At 41.2% G+C, this 19,705-nt stretch overlaps 1 pseudogene; it reads right to left on the bottom strand.

Annotated features, from left to right (window-relative positions):
• Positions 1-232: 232 nt before the first annotated feature.
• LOC128583465 (calcineurin subunit B type 1-like) lies at positions 233-796 on the bottom strand (annotated as a pseudogene).
• Between the last annotated feature and the right edge of the window lie 18,909 nt (positions 797-19,705).

Here is a 19,705-nt window from a genome sequence, read left to right as displayed (position 1 = left end):
AAGAAAAATAAATTAAAAAGCCAACCCCTTCCCTTTCTCCACCACACTGATATGCTCTTTTCATGTTGCTGTTCTTCAGACTTTAAAGTGCTACCCTGAGTCATTCAGAGAGTAAGAGTTCAATAACACTTGGTTGGCTTCATGAGGCTCATGTTGGAAAACGTGGCTTCACAGAGAAAAATACTTCCATTTGAATACACAGAGAGCATTGCTGGGCATCTTGAGCAGATCTTCAGAGATGGATAAGAAAGCAGAAGTGTTGGGTGGTACTCTTTAAAAAGAGCCACACATCTACCACCATTTCTTTGTGGATGTCTAGACCACCTACAACAGCACAGAATTCTTCAAAGGATATTCTTCCATCTCCATCCTTATCTGCATTTATTATGGTTTTGTCTACGATTTGCTGTAACTGTGTATCTTTCAGATTGTTCCCCACCATCATCTTCAACACGTGGAAGAGTTCCCCATTGGAAATCTAGCCATCCTTATCCATGTCATAGATAGGAAAAGCAAACCTTAACTTCTGCGCCTTATCTCCTTTGACACTGAACTGAGAGACTCCCTCCATAAATTCTTTGAAATCTACTTCTCCATTCCCATCTGTGTCGAATCTATCTATTACTCGCTGTACTAAAGAATTCTGTTGTAACTCAGGCAGAGACATGAACTCTTCCACACTCAAAGAACCAAAACTGTCCAAATCAAGCTTCTTAAATCTTTTTCCTAACGTTTTAATTTCATCTGCACCAAAGTTTGAGCACATTTCCAAAGGATGACTTGCCTCATTTCCCATTTTGCTCGGAGGGTCGGAGGCTCCCTGGCGTGGAGAAGTGTCGGCGCTGAGACGGGCTCCAGGCCAAGGAGGCCCAGCTGCGGCCCGTGTCGCCTGCGGGGAGGGGGTGGCGGTTGGGGGAGGGGAGGAGGCGTGGCAGGGCCCACGCGGCCTGCTGACTGGGCACGCGAGGGACCGGGCAGGGCGGGGTGGAAGAAATTAAGGTGGAGATTCACAGACGAGAGCGCGGGAGGAAGAGACGGCGACAGGGAGGAGAGGCAGACAGGCAGAAAAGAGGGGCAGAGGGCTGGGTGGCCCGGGGCTGCAGCCGCACGCTCACGCTGGAGGCTCTTGCTGACCCGCAAGCTCAGGCGCGACAAAGGCGGAGGGCGGGAGAGGGAGGGGAGGGCCGAGCGCAGCAGCGCGCGGGGCGGAGGTGGGGGGCGCGCGCGGGCCGGCGGCGTTGGCGGGGCTTCCGGGAGCTCCGTTGATCCGGAACCGCGTGCCCGGCTCGGCTGCGGCAGGTGAGGCCTTCTAAGGAGCTGTGGTTTGTAAGGTTTTATTTTAGTTCACAACTCCCCTTTTGGCAAAGATCCGCCAGAGGCAGCATCGATGGTCAAACTCTTACTTTGTTCTATTGGTTGCCAGTGACAGGTGTAAGCGGAGATGAGATGACACCACAGCACTCTACCAAGGGGCAACAAAGTAAGATTCTGTCTCAAAAAAAATAATAATAATAACTAAAAATAAAATCTTAAGGCTCCCCCCTCCAGCTGACTAATTGGACCCCCCTCTTGGCCAAAGGGCTGAGTTGCTGGCCCTAAGAGTGGAAGTCAGAAATGCCTCATCAAGCCCCCTCCCTTCTGGGAGACTCATTAACAGGCCTGAGGCTATAGAGGACAAACCTGTAGGTCCTCTGCTTACTTAACAGTTCACTGGAGTCTAGGTATCTGTCAGATGTGTTGTCTCTAATTAACAGATGTCCTTAACTTAAAGGATCCCAAGCCTTTAGACCCGGGGTCCTCAAACTGCGGCCCGCGGGCCACATGAGGCCATGTGATTGTATTTGTTCCTGTTTTGTATTTTTACTTCAAAATAAAGTTTGTGCAGTGTGCATAGGAATTTGTTCATAGTTTTTTTTTTTTTGAACTATAGTCTGGCCCTCCAACGGTCTGAGGGACAGTGAATTGGCCTCCTGTTTAAAAAGTTTGAGGACGCCTGCTTTAGACAAAGCTTCATTTCTTTAACCAATTACAAATCAAAGAGTTTTAAAACCCACCTATAACCTGTAAACCTCCATTTTCAGATGTCCCACCTTTTTAGGCCAAACCAACTTACACCCTGCCTTGTATTGATTTATGACTTTACATGCAATTCCTGTCTCCCTGACTTGAATAGAAGCAAACTAATCCAGTCACAGTGAGTCCACTTGCTCAAGGTTTCTTGGGCATGGGTCCAGGCCATGGTCCTCAAATTCAGTTCTTAGAATAGACCTCTTCAAATTATTTTACAGAGTTTGCCTTCTCTTCTGTTGACAATGGTCAGTGAAGGTGGTGAGTTCAATACATTTGTACTGATGCCATCTAAATCTCTTGGTGGAGGGATCTAATGAATCTGGTTCTTTGGTGTGAGGGCAAAAGAAAAACAGACCCTTGTGTTCTTCCTCTATGCAAGGCATCAGTAAATTAACAAGGGAAGATAAGAGGTCCCTATAAGACCAGCCTCTGTAGAAACTGTTAATCAGTTCCACACACACCCTAAACCCCTCCCTCTAACCCAAAATGAATGGTGTAAAATTAGACTTCCAAACCTCAAGACAGGTGGACAGTCTTTTCCAAAGTCAAGTTTAGAAGAGGATCTTCACCTTGAGTCTAAAATTTCCTTCAGGCCATAGATCATATATACCTACCATGATCTGCTTGTGTCACAGAGAAATTATTGAATTTTGAGCTGAAAGAAAATAAAACCTACATAGCTTTTTTTTTTTTTTTTGAGACAAAGTCTTGCTTTGTTGCCCTTTGTAGAGTGCCATAGCAAGACAGCTCATAGCAACCTCAAATACTTGGTCTCAAGTGATCCTCTTTCCTCAGCCTCCCAAGTAGCTGGGACTACAGGTGTCCACCACAACACCTGGCTATTTTTTTCTTTTTTGGAGAGAGGGTCTCATTCTTCCTCAAGCTAGTCCCGGACTCCTGAGCTCAAGAAATCCACCTGCCTCAGCCTCCTAGAGTGCGAGGACTACAGGTGTGAGCTACTGTGCCTGGCCCCTCTACATTACTTGTTGAAGGGTAGTCAGGAAAGCAAGTATATGGAATTAGGCTAAAGTAATGTACTTTCTTTCTGAACATTTTTTGCAGTATAGCTTAACATGAACACCATTTTCCCCCACAGTGCAAAGATGCCCACAGATCATTCTTCATACGTATGTATTTTTAAGAAAAAATAAGGTTTGGGGTGACAGGGAGAGAAGTGCCCTATGGCAGATTTTCTGGAATTCTTTCTGCTTTACCATTTATTTATTTTTGTTTTTTTTTTTTTTGGCCGGGGGCTGGGTTTGAACCCGCCACCTCCAGCATATGGGGCCGACGCCCTACTCCTTTGAGCCACAGGCTCCACCCTGGTTTACCATTTAAAAGAAACTGACTCTGGGTGGCACCAGTGGCTCAGTGCGTAGGGCATGGGGCCCATACACCAAGGGTCGCGGGTTCAAACCCAGCCCCGGCCAAACTGCAACAAAAATAAAGAGCCAGGTATTGTGGCGTGGGCCTGTCGTCTCAGGTACTTGGGAGGCTGAGGCAAGACAATCACCTAAACTCAGGAGTTGGAGGTTGCTGTGAGCAGTGTGACGCCACAGCACTCTACCGAGGGCAATAAAGTAAGACTCTGTCTCTATCAAAAAATAAATAAATAAATGAATAGAAAACTAAAAGAAACTGACGCCGAGAAAACATCCTTCCCCTTTTGCACCCTGGAGGACTTTGTGTTACGCTTCCTTCTTTGTGGCTGTATACTGTATACATTTCAGCAGTTAGAAACCGTACATGAGTAGGAATCAAAGTTATATTCAAACGTAGGATTTCAAGGACAATTCACATATCAAAGCAGCATTGCTAGGGCTCCCAAGACAATGCTAATTTGAGCATTACTTGCTTGACATCTTTTATCACCCATACCAAAGATCATTTCTAGGGAAAGCAGAGCATGTCATATGGAAGTTACACAAGTCTCTTGGCCCCTTTGTCCCTTAGTTTCCTCACCTGAAAAAAATGGATGGATCCTTTCTCTGAAATATAAATATAACTTTAAAAAAAATTAAAACAGAAAAATTGGATAGATCTTAATATATGCTATTCAGAGTTCATAATGAGCTTATACCTAGTTAACTGATAACTGAATGATGATTTTACACATAGCTTTTTATGTGTTCATCTATTTCACTTACACCTTGTGTAAAAATTGCATTCCATGCCACGCCTGAAACGTTCCGAAGCTCAGTTCAAGGATTAAATTGCTACGAAGATTTCTACAAAAAAACAACAAGAAAAAGGAAAGACACAAGCCGATAAAGAAGAAGAAAAGATATTCTTTCAGAGCATTTATCATTTGGCAGTGATTCTAACTTCTATATGACAAAACATAGCCTCAGTACTTTCTCCATACATGAAGGAAATTTTGCTGTAGAAGATATTGGCTTATGATTTATACTTTCATATTTACTATACATGCAATGTGTAGATACAAACCAGTGAATGCTCAGCCAATACTTGTGTTAAGAGATCTTTATTTCTCTACGACAGAGTTTTGCAACTTCAGTGCTATTGATATATTAGCTGTATAATTCTTTGGGGGATTTGTCCTGTACATTGTAGGTCAACAACATTCCTGGCTTCTGCCCACCAGGTGTCAGTAACATACCCACAGTTGTGACAACTGAAAATGTCTCCAGGCATTGCCAAATGTTGTCTGGGCACAAAATCCCACTAGTTGAGACCATTGTTCTATTATGATCCCCTCTGATCTGTGTAATAATTCTCACACTAATCTTTGCTAGAGATTAAATGAATTTGCTATATAATTTTACTAACTTTCTACTAGTAAAATTTTAATCATATTTCAAAATGAATAGCAGAGGGTTTATAAGTTTAATAAAAGTTCCAAATGTAATGAAGTTCTATTTGTAACTTACACATACTGCAGAAATGATAGTGATTCAAAGGTACGTCTTTCAATAAATTGGATTTTATTGCAGGATAAATCTCTAGAAAAAGTGAAAGGAAGACATTGCCTTGATTCGATACCAAATTAGTAGGAACAACTAGTAGAGTTTAGAATGATAATAATGAATATGTAGCTTTTGTCTACATTCTAAACTTTTGGACTTGTATTTGAACTTTCCATAGCCCCCTAATGCTCCCTGTATTTCATGATTTTCACCAATAAAATATGCAACTGTAGATCTTAAAAGATTTTGGATGTAATCTTTCCCTGGGCAGCAGGAGACTTGATTAAACAACCTTTTGTAGCCTCATCAAATTCTAGATTAGAAGCTTCAAGTTTTTATTTTTCTATATAATTTCTAATATGAAAAGGAATAACCTCACATTTTACACCTTTCTGATTTAATTCTGTTTTTCTAAGCTAGTTCAATACCAAAAGAGATAAAAGATATCCCTTCACATCCTTTGAAAGGAAGTTACCCTTCTAATTAATACATAACTTTGAACTAATTCAGAATTATACCATATTAATAGAAATTCATTTTGGTTTTGTATTGCCTTAATATTCCATGAAAGCAGTTTTTTCGGTGGTACAGTGATGGGACGTACCAAAAGGCAACACGGAACTGGATTTTTATTTGAAAACACCCCTTAACTATAGTTGACTATTTCTCTTGACTCCAGTTTATCCCTCGCTCTTCACCTGGCTGTTGTCACTCTGTTCTGACTGGTATCTCTTCCTTCTAAACCAGTGGTTTTCAACCTGTGGGTCGCGACCCACAGGAACTGTGTATTAAAGGGCCACGGCATGAGGAAGGTTGAGAACCATTGTTCTAAACTATCCTGCACACAATTGACCAGATGAACTCTCCAGAAGTGATTCTCAAAGACCAGCATATAGGAATTTATGAAAGATGCAAATCCTTGGCCTTACTCTAAACTGACTGAATCAGTAGCTGTGGAGTTGTAGTCCAGAACCAAGGCCTAACAAGACCTCCAAGTGCTTGTGGTGCAGACTTAAGATGGGCGTAAAGCATGGTGGTATAGCATGGTTCCCTGCGATGGCTTTTGCTTGGCATTCAAAGCCCTAGAAAGTCTGGCTCCAGTCTCCTACTCTCTCTCCTTGCACTCTACAGTTACTCAAAGCATTCCTCAAATACTTTGCTGTATTTTGCCTTTCTCCCATTTCCCTTTTCCAAGTTTGGACTATTTCCCCCCAAATCTGTCTAAGGAAATCTGTCTAAGGATATCTGATGGCGTTCTGATAGATCCTGTTCTAGCAGCATTGCTCTAGGAACATCTTCTCTGATCCAAACTCAAGTCTTTTCTCCTTCTTCTGTGCTCCAGAAGCAGTTTGTCCCTCTTAGTGCCCATAGCTATGTCTTCTTTCCAATGTAGTTATTTTTGCTCCCATTTCTTTTAAGTATAAACTCCTTGAAAGCAGGGATTAGGTCTTGCTCATCTGCAAGCCCACTGTGTTTAAAATTGACACATGAGAATACAGTAGAACCTCTCTAAGCTGATCACTTGCTGGACTATAACAAACCAGGCAACTACAGTGGTGGTCGGCATAAGGAACTTCCATCGAGCACATGTGGCGCATGTCTGGTCTGTGAAAATGAGGTAAAATTATGGAGGTGGTCAACCATGGAGGTTCTACTGTATTTATAAAATGAGTGAAAAGCTGAGAACGAGGAGAAGAAGAAAAAAAATGTTTTAAAAGAAATGCAATTTTATTACTTTGTATCCTTCTTCTGGGCCTTTGCAACCAGCCCTTTGTCATCCTCTTAGTGCTTGTCTCGTTATGGTTGATGCTTACATGTTTGTTTCCCCTGTGAAATGTTAAGTTCTTAGAAGGGTAGGAATCCTGTCTTACTCATCTCTCCGACTCTAATATTAGGCAAAGTGTTTGACATATTCTCTTTGTTTTATTAATTGGTTGGCATTTTTTAAATGAATGAGAATATATCCTAACATGAAAGATTAGCTTACAAAATAGGCATATGTCATTGTGGAAGTAAGGAAGGGCCTACTCCATTGAGCAATTACGTCATTTACCTTTTTTCCCAAATGTGGCAGAGGTGCCTAAGAAGACCAGTACAAAAGTAGTCATGCCTTTAAGGCCTAGAAGGTTAGATCATTCAAAGGACTATTTTTAGTGCCATGTACCTACTTCCCTTAAATCTTCTACATTTGAAAGAAGAATCTATTTGCTAAAGAGCAACATTAGTGAGCTTAATAAAGATTAATGATGTACACACTTCTTGACCACACTTCTTTGCCATGGGCAAAGGATAAAACTCAGACTTTCATAGCAAGGGATATAGTATCTTCTTATCTTTAAAAAGATAGAAATAAATACTATGCAAGTATTCCCTCCTTGGCAATAAGGCAGGAGAAATGTTCATTTTGTAATTTGGGAAGAATTAGGAGCATTGGTAATATGCTTATTCATTGTAAACATTTCTAGCTATACCATTTAACCATAATTTAAACAACTTTTTTTTCCTTTTTGAGGCAAAGTCTCATTCTGTTGCATCAGGCCAGAGTGCCATGGTGTCAGCCTAGCTCACAGCAACCTCAGACTCCTGAGCTCCAAGCTATCCTCCTACCTCAGCCTCCTGAGTAGCTGGGACTATAAGCACCCACCATAATGTTTGGATAATTTTTCTATTTTTTAGTAGATACAGGGTCTCACTCTCAATTAGGCTGCACTCGAACACATGAGCTCAAGGGATCCTCCTACCCTGGACTCCCAGAGTGCTAGGATTACAGGTGTGAGCCACTGCACCTGTCCTTAAACAACTATTTTCAATAAGAGTATAGTAATTTCTGCTATGAAATCCTCACTGCCAGCCTATTTTCTTAAATATATATATTTACTATATGATTAAATTAAATCATATCTATATGATTTTCATATAATGTTCTTATATTAAATATTTAATATTCTTTAATATTTTATATTCTTAAATATATTTATTCTTTATAATTCATCTGCTTATTTATAGTTATATGTTAATTTAATTCAGATTATATTATCAAAAAATTCTGGATTAATGGCATTCAAACTAGTGTAGATGGTCTATATTTTCCTTTCCTTTCCTTTGAGCAACAACTTAAAGTTTAATTCTTCTCATGCTACTAAACCAACTTTTTCAAATCCTTTTCGTTTCTTTCTTTTTCTTTTTATTTTTTTTTGCATTTTTTTCTCCGGGGCTGGGTTTGAACCCACCACCTCTGGCACCTAGGGCTGGCACTTTACTCCTTCGAGCCACAGGCGCCACCCAAATTTAGCCTTTTCCTGAAGGCTAAATAGTAATATTTTAGGCTTTGTAGGTCACATATGGTCTCTGTTGCATATTCTTGTCTTTCTTTTTCTTTTACAGACCCTTTAAAAATGTAAAAACCATTCTTAACTTACAGGCTGTAAATAAAAACAGACTGTGGATTAGATTTGCTCTATGGGTTGTAGACTAAATATAAATATAAGCAGATGATATGTAAAACTTATAAAACAAGGTTCAATGGGTGTCAATAATTGCTCATATGTTATTACCACTTTTTCCTTATAACCAAAGTTTTTTTCTATCCGTATCTTATCTATATGATTTTAAAAACTAAAAATGCACAGAGATGGGCTAGAGACGGGCTAAAACTCTACACGGATTTAGAGAACTGCAGCATTTTATTGCTGAAAGAAGTTTTAGAGATTATCTCATTTGAACCCCTTATTCACTTTACAGATCATATCACTAAAAGCTCATAAATAAATATGATTAACTAACTAACTTACAAATACTGGAGGGATAGCAGGCCTTCAAATGAATCTTTGTGTAATTCGGTCAAATGATTTTCACTGAGAATTCTGAAAAAGGATAAGGTTATTTGTTATTTCTTTTTTAAGTTTTTATTATTGTTTCGGGTTAATCTGAGGGCACAAAGAAATAGGTTACAATTTTTGCATTAGTTACGTAGAGTTCCTCTTATAATTGTGTACTGCCCCCAAAAAGTGTGCTATACACTCGAACATTGGGCCCATTGAGTGTGAGCACCTCCATCCTCCTCCTTCCCCTCTCCCTGCTCCCTCTTTCAACATCCCAGACCTTGAATTGATTTGAGTTTTTCTCTTATGTGGGAATGTAACAGATTATCTACTGGCCTCATGTTAGTATTGAGTACATTGCATTCTTGCTTCTCCACTCTGTGATACTTTACTAAGAAGAATGTGTTTCAATTCCATCCAGATTAATACAAAAGATGTAATGTCCCCATCTTTTTTAATGGCTGAATAGTAGTCCATGGTATACATATGCCACAGTTTGGTATATCCATTCCTGGGTTGGTGGCATTTAGGTTGTTTCCACATTTTGCCAATTGTAAATTGAGCTGTGATAAACAACCTAGTACAATGTCTTTATGATTGAATGATTTTTTTTTTCTTCTGGATACATGACTAATAGTGGTTTTTGAGGAATCAAATGGGAGATCTAATTTGAGTTCTTTGAGGATTCTCCATACTTCTTTCCAAAGAGGTAGAATTAGTTTGCAGTCCCACCAACAGTGTAAAGGAAGGGGTTATTTCTAAATAAAAATGCAAACTATTTGCCATATAGGACTAACTCCTATCTGTGGAGGAAACCTGGGTAATGGTGCCAATTGAATACACTCATTCTTATTTAATTTCAAGGTGGCAACATCTGCTTTGTTTTCATTCAAACCTTTTTTTATATTTTCCTTTTTGTGTCCAAATCTCTACACACACACACCCCTACCCACTATTCCCACCAAATTGTATACTTAATGCCTACTCTCTAGATCACAAAATCCCTGTTAGAACCAAACTCTGGTTCTAATCAAGACCAGTAGAACTGCCATTTCCTCATCTGTTTCCCCCCAATTATTTTTTTGTTGTGGTTGTTGCTTTTTTTGAGACAGAGCCTCAAGCTTTCATCCTGGGTAGAGTGCAGTGGCGTCACAGCTCACAGCAACCTCCAACTCCTGGGCTTAAGAGATTCTCTTGCCTTAGTCTCCCAAGTAGCTGGGACTACAGGTGCCCGCCAGTTATTTTTTGGTTGTAGTTGTCATTGTTGTTTGGCAGGCCCAGGCTGGATTTGAAATTGCCAGCTCTGGTGTATGTGTCTGGCGCCTTAGCCACTTGAGCTACAGGCACCGAGCCCCACATGTTATTATTAAAGCCCCACATGGACCTATGTCAGGCTACAAGTGAAGTCAGTAGGCTTTTCCCCCCATTATAAAATGTTTTGTTTTTTTTTTGAGAAATACAATGTGCATATGATGCATATAACTTAAATGTTCAGTTTAAATAATTTTAAAGCAGGTACCCATGTAATACCATCACGTCAAGAAAGAGTACCATGACAATCCAGAAGCTCGTGTGGCCCTTTCCAATCACAACCCTCTCTCTGACCTCTGAAGATAACCACTATCTTAACTTTTATAGTAATTTCCTTGCTTTCAAAATATAGTTTTACCTGTTATATGTCAGTCATACACAACATACTTTAGTTTGCCTCTTCCTGAACTTTATATAAATGGAATCATATTACAAGGGGACAAACTTTAATGGAAAATAAAATGACATCTCTATTTTTAAAAACGAAAACTCAGAGATCACCTATACAAGTTGAACTGATGACACACAAACTACGGTATTTTTCCAAAATAACTTATGTATCTATATTGACTGCATTAATAAATTAATAAGAAAATGATAAAAACAATTCAAAAGGAAAATGGATAAAGGACAGAAAACTCAGAAGAAACACAAATGTTCACCAAATTTTAACAAATAAACGTATTTAAATTCAAGAGTAATCAGAAAAATTCAAATTCAGACAGGACCCTTTTTGTTCACCCATCATATCAGCAAAGAGTTGGAGAATACTCAGTGGTAAAATGTTGTCATATTCTGTTGAGTATAGTATAAGTTGGCACAACATTTTTGAGGACAATTAAAATTTAATAGCTACATTGTCTTCATATCAACCATTCCATTTGTAGATATCTGTTCTACAGAAATATTTGCCCAAGTTTACAAAGAAGCAGCAATGCACCTAACAAGAAAACTGGACATAGGTGGGTATCACCTGTGGCTCAGTGAGTAGGGTGCCGGCCCCATATACCGAGGGCGACAGGTTCGAGCCTGGCCCCCAACAAACTGCAACAGAAAAATAGCCGGGCGTTGTGGCGGGCGCCTATAGTCCCAGCTACTCGGGAGGCTGAGGCAAGAGAATCGCCTAAGCCCAGGAGTTGGAGGTTGCTGTGAGCTGTGATGTCAGGGCACTCTACCAAGGGTGACACAGTGAGACTCTGTCTCTAAAAAAAAAGAAAAGAAAAGAAAACTGGACATAATCTAAACATCCATCCATAGGGGAATTATTAAATAATTCATGCCACATCCATAGTATGGAATCCATAATATGGAATGATGCAAGAGTTTAAATAAATAGGGTAACCCTCTAAGTGCTGTGAAAGAAAAATCTAACATGTATCTTGAAGTGAAAGAATCAAGTTGTAAGATGTTACCATTTCTATAAAACAAAAAACGTAAGGCCACACAAAAAATTTATTTTGCTATATGTAAATATGTATGTAGGCAAATACTTGGGAAAAGGTCTGGAAGGATATGCACCAAACTTAGGAGTAGTGGTTACCTCAGGGACCAGGCATCAGGGCACAAGGAGGGTTTCCATTATACCTGTTATTTGGTTTTTATATATTAAGAGTATAATGTGTATTACTTACATAATAAAAAATACATTTAAATTGCCTCTTTCTTTTAAAGAGAGCCCACAAAATTTAATTTTAAAATAATCATAGAATTATAATCAACAGACATTGATTTGAGATGTGGAGGAAGAAATACCTTTCCTTAGAAGCCTTGACCTCAAAATTCTGGACCAGGAAGGATCTTACAATGCAGCTAAATTTTTGTACTCATATCTGGAGAGAATATACTCACAGTTTCTCAGTCCAACGGTATGATTTCCATACATGCTCATCAATGTAAGAAATAGCATTTCCTTGGAAATTTGTGTGAAGAAACACAGGAGATATTCAAATACAGAAAATACTTCCAGTTTTCTCATTTCCAGAGCTATGAGCTTCCTAGTTTGCACAATTAATCAAGAAATAATGTGGGGATTCCTGGAGATTCCAGGTGTCTCTGCAGCAGCCTCTGTCACCCTGTGACCTGCAGGTACTGGGACATCTCGGGAGCTGGGAAATGATGCACAGCCAGAAAGAAGAAGGCGGCACCGAGGATTCTGAGCAGCGTTTGTCTCTGGAGTTGGGCTCTGAGCTACGGCCTTCTCTTCAGCTGTTCCCTTTCCTGGGGATCCTAAGTGTCTCTGCAGCAGCCTCTGTCACTCTGATTCTGCAGAGAATTGACCTGCAGGACACGGGGACATCCCAGAAGCTGGGAAATGCCCAGAGCTGTCTGAGCAGCTGTCTGCCTGCAGCGCCCAGCGTCCCTCCCTCATGTGACATTCAAAAGGTCCTCAGGGAAGAATCCAAAGGAGTGTTGACATTCAAGGACATGTCTGTTGAATCCTGTATGGAAGAGTGGGCCTGCTTGGACCCTGCTCAGCAGCATTTGTATGGGGAAGTCATGTTAGAGACCTACAGAAACCTGTTCTTCCTGGGTCTTACTGTCTCTAAGTCAGAAGTCATCACCTGTCTGGAGCAAAGCAAGGAACCCTGGAAGGGGAAGACACACCAGACACTAGTCAAGCACCCAGCTCTATATACTCATTATACTGAAGACCGTTTTCAAGAGTGGGGCACAAATATTTTATTTCCAGAGATGATCCTGACCAGATATCAAAGCTATGGCTCTGAGAATTTAAACTTAACAAAATATTGGGAAAGTGTGTATAAGTGTGATGAGCAGAAAGTAAGTTACAGTGGACTTCACCAATGATTAACAGCTACCTATGGCAAAGTATTCCAATGTAGTAACTCTTTGAACACCTTCAGACAATTGTTAAATCTCAATGGACAAATAATGATATATACCTTAGAGAAAACTTTTAATTGTAAAAGCTATAGGAAAGCCTCTAACTTCTGGTCACACGTTACAGAACATAAGATCACTCATATTGGAAAAAACAGTCCAAATGCAAAGAAGGTAGCCAAGTTTTTCAGTCTTGCTCAAGATTTGATACTGGAGAGAAACTGGACACGTCTGAAAATGATGGCAAATGTCTTAGCCACAGTTCAAAATATCGTAACCATGAGAATTTTGATACTGGAGGAAAAACCTGCAACCATAAGGAATGTGACAAACTTACCAAGCAACACTCACACGTTTCTGGACAAAAAAAATTGATTCTGCAGAGAAACCTTTCAAATGTGAAGAATGTGGCATAACCTTTAACCAGCACTCTCTCCTCCTTAGACATCAATGAATTCATTCTGGAGATAAACCCTACAAATGTCAGGAATGTGGCAAAGCCTTTAACAAGTACTCAAACCTTTCTGTACATCAAAGAATTCATTCTGAAGAGAAACCCTATGGATGTGAAGAATGTGGCAAAGCCTTTCAACACCACTCACACCTTTCTAGACATCAAAGAATTCACTCTGGAGAGAAACCCTACAAAGGTCAAGAATGTGGAAAATCCTTTAAGTACTACACAAGCTTTTCTAGACATCAACAATTCACTCTGGAGGGAAACCCTACAAATGTCAAGAGTGTGGCAAAGCCTTTAACTGTGACTCAAACCTTTCTGTACTTCAAAGAATTTACTTTGGACATAAAACTTACACATTTAGAGAATGCACTAAAGCCTTTTTCCTTAGTTAAACTCATAGTGAACATAACAGAATTTCTTGTGGAGAGAAACTCCACAAATGTGAAGAAGGGGGCAAGGCATTTACACTGTACTCGACCCTTTCTGTTCATCAAAGTAGTCATTCTTGAAAGAAACTACAGTGGTCAAAATGTGGCATAGACTTTCATTAGTTTGTGAACATTTCTAGACATTGAAGAATTTATTCTGGAGAAAAACCTTTTAAATATGGACAGTGTGGCAAACTCTAACTCAAATTCAATCCTCACTGTACATAGAGGAAATCACACAGAGAGAAACCCTCCATTTGAAGACTGCGGCAGTGCCTTGACCTGGTGTTGATAGCATGCTAAGCATAGAAGAATTCAAACTGGAGAGTAATCCTACAAATGTGAACAGTGTGGCAATGACCTTAACCAGAGCTCAAACCTTAACATACGAACATTCATATTGGAGAGAAATCTTCCAAATATCGATAATGTGGCAAAGGTTTTCAGTGGTCCTCAGTCTTATTAAACATCAGAGAAACCATAGGAGGGAAAATGGAAACGATGTGAAGATGTGGCAGAGCCTCATGCCAGTATGCACTGTTTTGTGTACACCATAGAATTCATGTGGAAGAGAAAGTCTAAAAAGAAAAAGAAAGAAAAAAAGAAAGAATGTGGGGCTATGGGCTCAAATAATAAGGCATCTCCTCAGAAGCTTAACTTCCTGTCTGTGCAATCTCTTGGAAGATAATATCAGTTATGAATGAATAAATGGATAAAATCACTTATGTGTCTAAATTATCATATATCAACTTTTGCTCTTCGCAGATGATATGACTGTATATCTGGAAAACACCAGGGATTCTACTACAAAACTCTTAGAAGTGATCAAGGAATACAGCAGTGTCTCAGGTTACAAAATCAATATTCATAAATCGGTAGCCTTTATATATACCAACAGTAGTCAAGTTGAAAAAACAGTTAAGGTCTATATTCCATTCACAGTACTGTCAAAGAAGATGAAATATTTGGGAGTTTATCTAACAAAGGATGTGAAAGATCTCTACAAAGAGAACTATGAAACTCTAAGAAAATAAATAGCTGAAAATGTTAACAAATGGAAAAACATACCATGCTCATGGCTGCGAAGAATCAACATTGTTAAAATGTCCATGCTACCCGAAGCAAAATACAATTTTAATGCAATCCCTATTAACGCTCCACTGCCATACTTTAAAGATCTTAAAATAATAATACTTCATTTTATATGGGATCAGAAAAAAACTCGAATAGCCAAGACGTTACTCAGAAATAAAAACACAGCAGGAGGAATCACTCTACCAGACCTGAGACTTTACTATAAATCGATAGTGATCAAAACAGCATGGTACTGGCACAAAAGCAGAGAAGTAGATGTCTGGAACAGAATAGAGAACCAAGAGATGGATCCAGCTTCTTACCATTATTTGATCTTTGACAAGCCAATTAAAAACATTCAGTGGGGTGGGCGGCGCCTGTGGCTCAGTGAGTAGGGCGCCGGCCCCATATGCCGAGGGTGGCGGGTTCAAACCCAGCCCCGGCCAAACTGCAACAAAAAAAAAAAAAAATAGCCGGGTGTTGTGGCGGGCGCCTGTAGTCCCAGCTGCTCGGGAGGCTGAGGCAAGAGAATCGCGTAAGCCCAAGAGTTAGAGGTTGCTGTGAGCCGTGTGACGCCACGGCACTCTACCCGAGGGCAGTACAGTGTGACTCTGTCTCTACAAAAAAAAAAAAAAAAAAAAAACATTCAGTGGGGAAAAGATTCCCTATTTAACAAATGGTGCTGGGTGAACTGGCTGGCAACCTGTAGAAGACTGAAACTGGACCCACACCTTTCACCATTAACTAAGATAGACTCTCCCTGGATTAAAGATTTTTTTTTTTTTTTTTTTTTTGTAGAGACAGAGTCTCACTGTACCGCCCTCAGGTAGAGTGCCGTGGTGTCACACGGCTCACAGCAACCTCTTAACTCTTGGGCTGACGCGATTCTCTTGCCTCAGCCTTCCGAGCAGCTGTGACTACAGGCGCCCGCCACAATGCCCGGCTATTTTTTGGTTGCAGTTTCTCCGGGGCCGGGTTTGAACTCGCCACCCTCAGTATATGGGGCTGGCGCCCTACCGACTGAGCCACAGGCACTTAATCATTTCTTTCTCTTGCTTAAAAGCTTTCCATGGCTCTCCATACGTCATTGCATATAACTTTCATACTCAAATATCTGATGTTCAAGGTTTTTCATAATCACGTTTTCCATTGCTTCCTAACCCAATTCTTGGAAGAAAGACTGGTCTTCTAAATCCCCATCCTTACTGCAACCATGCAGTTGCCTAGGCTTTACTCCCAATGTTTCTCTTTAACAGATTATAGATGCTTTTTAAGCCCCAGGCAAAGTTTCAGCTTATCCAGGGAGCTTTCCCTGACCTCCACACCTCAATGATTATAGATTCCGGTGAATTACAGCATCTATGGTCTCTATATCTCTTTAGTACTTAATTAAAAACCACCTCCCTTTTGATGCCTGTTTCTTTTCTTCCTACCTATCATTTTCATATTCTAGAGATAATGTCATACTCTGCCCTGAGTTGGGCACAAAATGGGCACTACATACAGGAAACCAGGTACAAAGATGAGGCCTGGACATAATTAAAGGACTGAATAATGATAATAATAGTTAACATTCATATATATGCTAGGCACTGATACACATGTAAGTATTACATGTACTCCCACCCCTAAATCTCACAACGATCCTATGAAATGGTAAGTATCACAATCCCCATTTTAAAGATGAGGAAATTGAGCCACAGAGTGGAATGACTTGCCCAAGGTCACAAAACTAATAAATGACAGACCTGGGTTGTTGTTGTTTTTGGCCGGGGCTGGCTTTGAACTTGCCACCCTTGGTATATGAGGCTGGCACCCTACTCCTTGAGCCACAGGTGCCACCCAGAGGAATATGCTTCTGTGAAGAGAGTGAAGCAAACTCAGAAGAGTAGAGGGTAAGCAATGATATGATGGGACTAAAGAGAAATGGATAAAGAAAAAAAGAGTAGTCACAGGTAAAAGTTTGGAGAAGGGGCACAATAGTACAAAGGAGAATGAGGATAAGGAAAATCTGACAATTAAAAGGTAAAAGCAGAAAGTCAACCAATGAAGAAAGCCCACAAGTGTCTCAAGGAAAAGGCTGCCATGTGAGGCAGGATGCAGAGAACGAATGAGGATAAGTGACTTACAAGACGGTGAAGGTGCCATTATAGGCTTCAGGCTCCTGCACAGGCACTCGGCCGAGTCTCTTCTCTGGGCTGAGACCAACACACGACAGTGTCTCATCTCTGCAGGTACAGAGTTCACATATGCTGGTGTTCATGTCGGTGTTGATATTGGCAATCTCTTGTTCCATGTTGTAATTTGGCAACGAATTTTGAGTTACGGTAATGTTCGAGTCGGATATTTGAATTGTAACTTCAGTCGGGATTGGAGGCTGAGTCTGAATCTGGTCTGGATGGGGAGCTGCCATCGTCTCCAGAGCCACAGGATGTTCAACCTCTGATGTAGTTGCTGAAGTTACAACAAATTCCAGGCTCAAAGGTAAAACTGTGATCGTGACACCAGGGGATGTTTTATGCTGGGCTTGATACTGACCTGGTGTTGGAACTGTTATTTCATAATAGGCTGGAGCTACTACATCCCTTGGTACCTCTAGAGGTTGAGTTGGAGTCTCTTGCATGGTTGGAGAAGGTTTAACCTCTCTAGTTTGTTCTGAAGTCATGGTAAGTTCCTGGTTCAAAAGCTTAACTGTGACCTCAGCTGGGTTTGTCTGCTGAGTCTCCATCTGGTCTAGATGTGGAAGTGTCACATCAAGATGCTGAAGTGTCACCTCAGGATGCAGAACTGTGACTTCAGGATGTGGAAGTGTCACCTCAGGATGCTCTGAAGAAGAAGCTGTGCTTGTTAGGACTGTAGAAGGTTCAGCCTCTGTAGTGGACACTGGAGTTATGGAAAGCCCCGTAACTATGGGCGATGTTGAATGCTGAGCTTCATCCTGACCTGGTGTTGAAAGTGTCACCTCTTGATATACTGGGGGTCGAATTACAACTTCCTTAGGTGGCTCTGGAGGCTGAGTTGGGGTCTCTGGCATGTTTGGAGGTTTAACCTCCATGGTGTGTTCTGGAGTTACAGTAGATTCCTGGTCCAAAGGTTTAGTTGTGACCTCGGTCAGGTTTGGCTGCCAAGTCTGAATTTGGTCTGGATGTGGAGGCGTCACCTCAGGAAGCTTTAAAGAAGGAGCAGTACTTATCTGAGCTGTAGAAGGTTCAACCTCTGTAGTGGACACTGGTGTTATGAGAAGACTCAGTTCCAAATTTTTACCTGAGGCACTGGGAGATGTTGAATGTTGAGCTTGATCCTGACCTTGGTTTGGAGGTGTCACCTCTTGATATACTGGTAGTTGTACTACAAGTTCCTTAGGTGGCTCTGGAGGCTGAGTTGGGGTCGTCTGCATAGTTGGAGAAGGTTCAACCTCTGTATTGGACCCTGGAGGTGAGGTTGGTTCCACAACATAAGATGGAACTGGACCTTCAGTCACTTTTGTATTCTGAACCTGAACCTGGTTGGGAAGTGGAAAGGTCACCTCAGGGAGCTTAGGAGGAGGTGGAGTCTCCTTCAGGGTTATGGGATTTTCGACTTCCACAGTGGGTTCTGTAGTTATGGAAAATACTGGGCCTAAAGTCGGAAGTGTGATAATGGGTAATGCTGGAGGCTGAGCTTGATCCTGACTTTGTGTTGGAAGTGTCACCTCTATGTGCACTGGGGGTTGAGCTACAACTTCCTTAGGTGGCTCTGGAAGTTGAGATGTGGTTTCCTGCATGATTGGAGAAAGTTCAATGTCCGTAGTGGGTTCTGGAGTTATGGAAAGCTCCAGGTCCACAGGCTGAAGTGGATTTGGATTTTCAGCCTGAACCTGATTGGGATGTGCAAGTGTCACCTCAGGGAGCCTTGGAGGAACTGTAGTCATTGGAGCTGTAGAATATTCAGCCTCCACAGTGGGTTCTGGAGTTACAGTAATTCCCAGGTCCAAAGATTGAAATGTTTCACTGGGTGATGTTGGATACTGAGCTTGATCCTGACCTTGTGTTGGAACTGTCACCTCCTGATATATTACAGTTTGAGCCACAATTTCCTTAGGTTGCTCTGGAGGTTGAGATGGGGTCTCTTGCATGAATGAAGAATGTTCAACCTCTGTAATGGGTTCTGGAGTTACAGTAAGACCCAGGTCCGCAGACTGAAGTGGGACACTGGGCAATGCTGGATAGTGAGCTTGATCCTGACCTGGTGTTGGAACTGTCACCTCCTGATATATTACAGTTTGAGCTACAGCAACTTCCTTTGGTGGCTCTGGAGGTTGAGGTGGAGTCTCTTGCATGAATGACGAATGCTCAACCTCTGTAGTAGGTTCTGGAGTTACAGTAAGTCCCAGGTCCCCAGACTGAAGTGGGACACTGGGCAATGCTAGATAGTGAGCTTGATCCTGACCTGGTGTCATAACTGTCACCTCCTGATATATTTGGGGTTGACCTACAATAACTTCCTTCGGTGGCTCTGGAGGTTGAGGTGGGGTCTCCTGTATGAATGAAGAATGTTCAACCTCTGTAGTAGGTTCTGGAGTTACAGTAAGCCCCATGTCCGCAGACTGAAGTGGGACACTGGGCAATGCTGCATAGTGAGCTTGATCCTGACCTGGTGTTATGACTGTCACCTCCTGATATAGTTGGGGTTGAGCCACAACTTCCTTAGGTAGCTCTGGAGGTTGAGGTGGCGTCTCCTGCATGAATGAAGAATGTTCAACCCCTGTGGTGACTTCTGGAGTTACGGTAATCC

Source organism: Nycticebus coucang, chromosome 4, assembly GCF_027406575.1.
Source record: "Nycticebus coucang isolate mNycCou1 chromosome 4, mNycCou1.pri, whole genome shotgun sequence".
Taxonomy (NCBI): domain Eukaryota; kingdom Metazoa; phylum Chordata; class Mammalia; order Primates; family Lorisidae; genus Nycticebus; species Nycticebus coucang.
The sequence above is the reverse complement of the archived record's forward strand: the minus strand, read 5'-3'. Positions and strand labels throughout refer to the sequence as shown.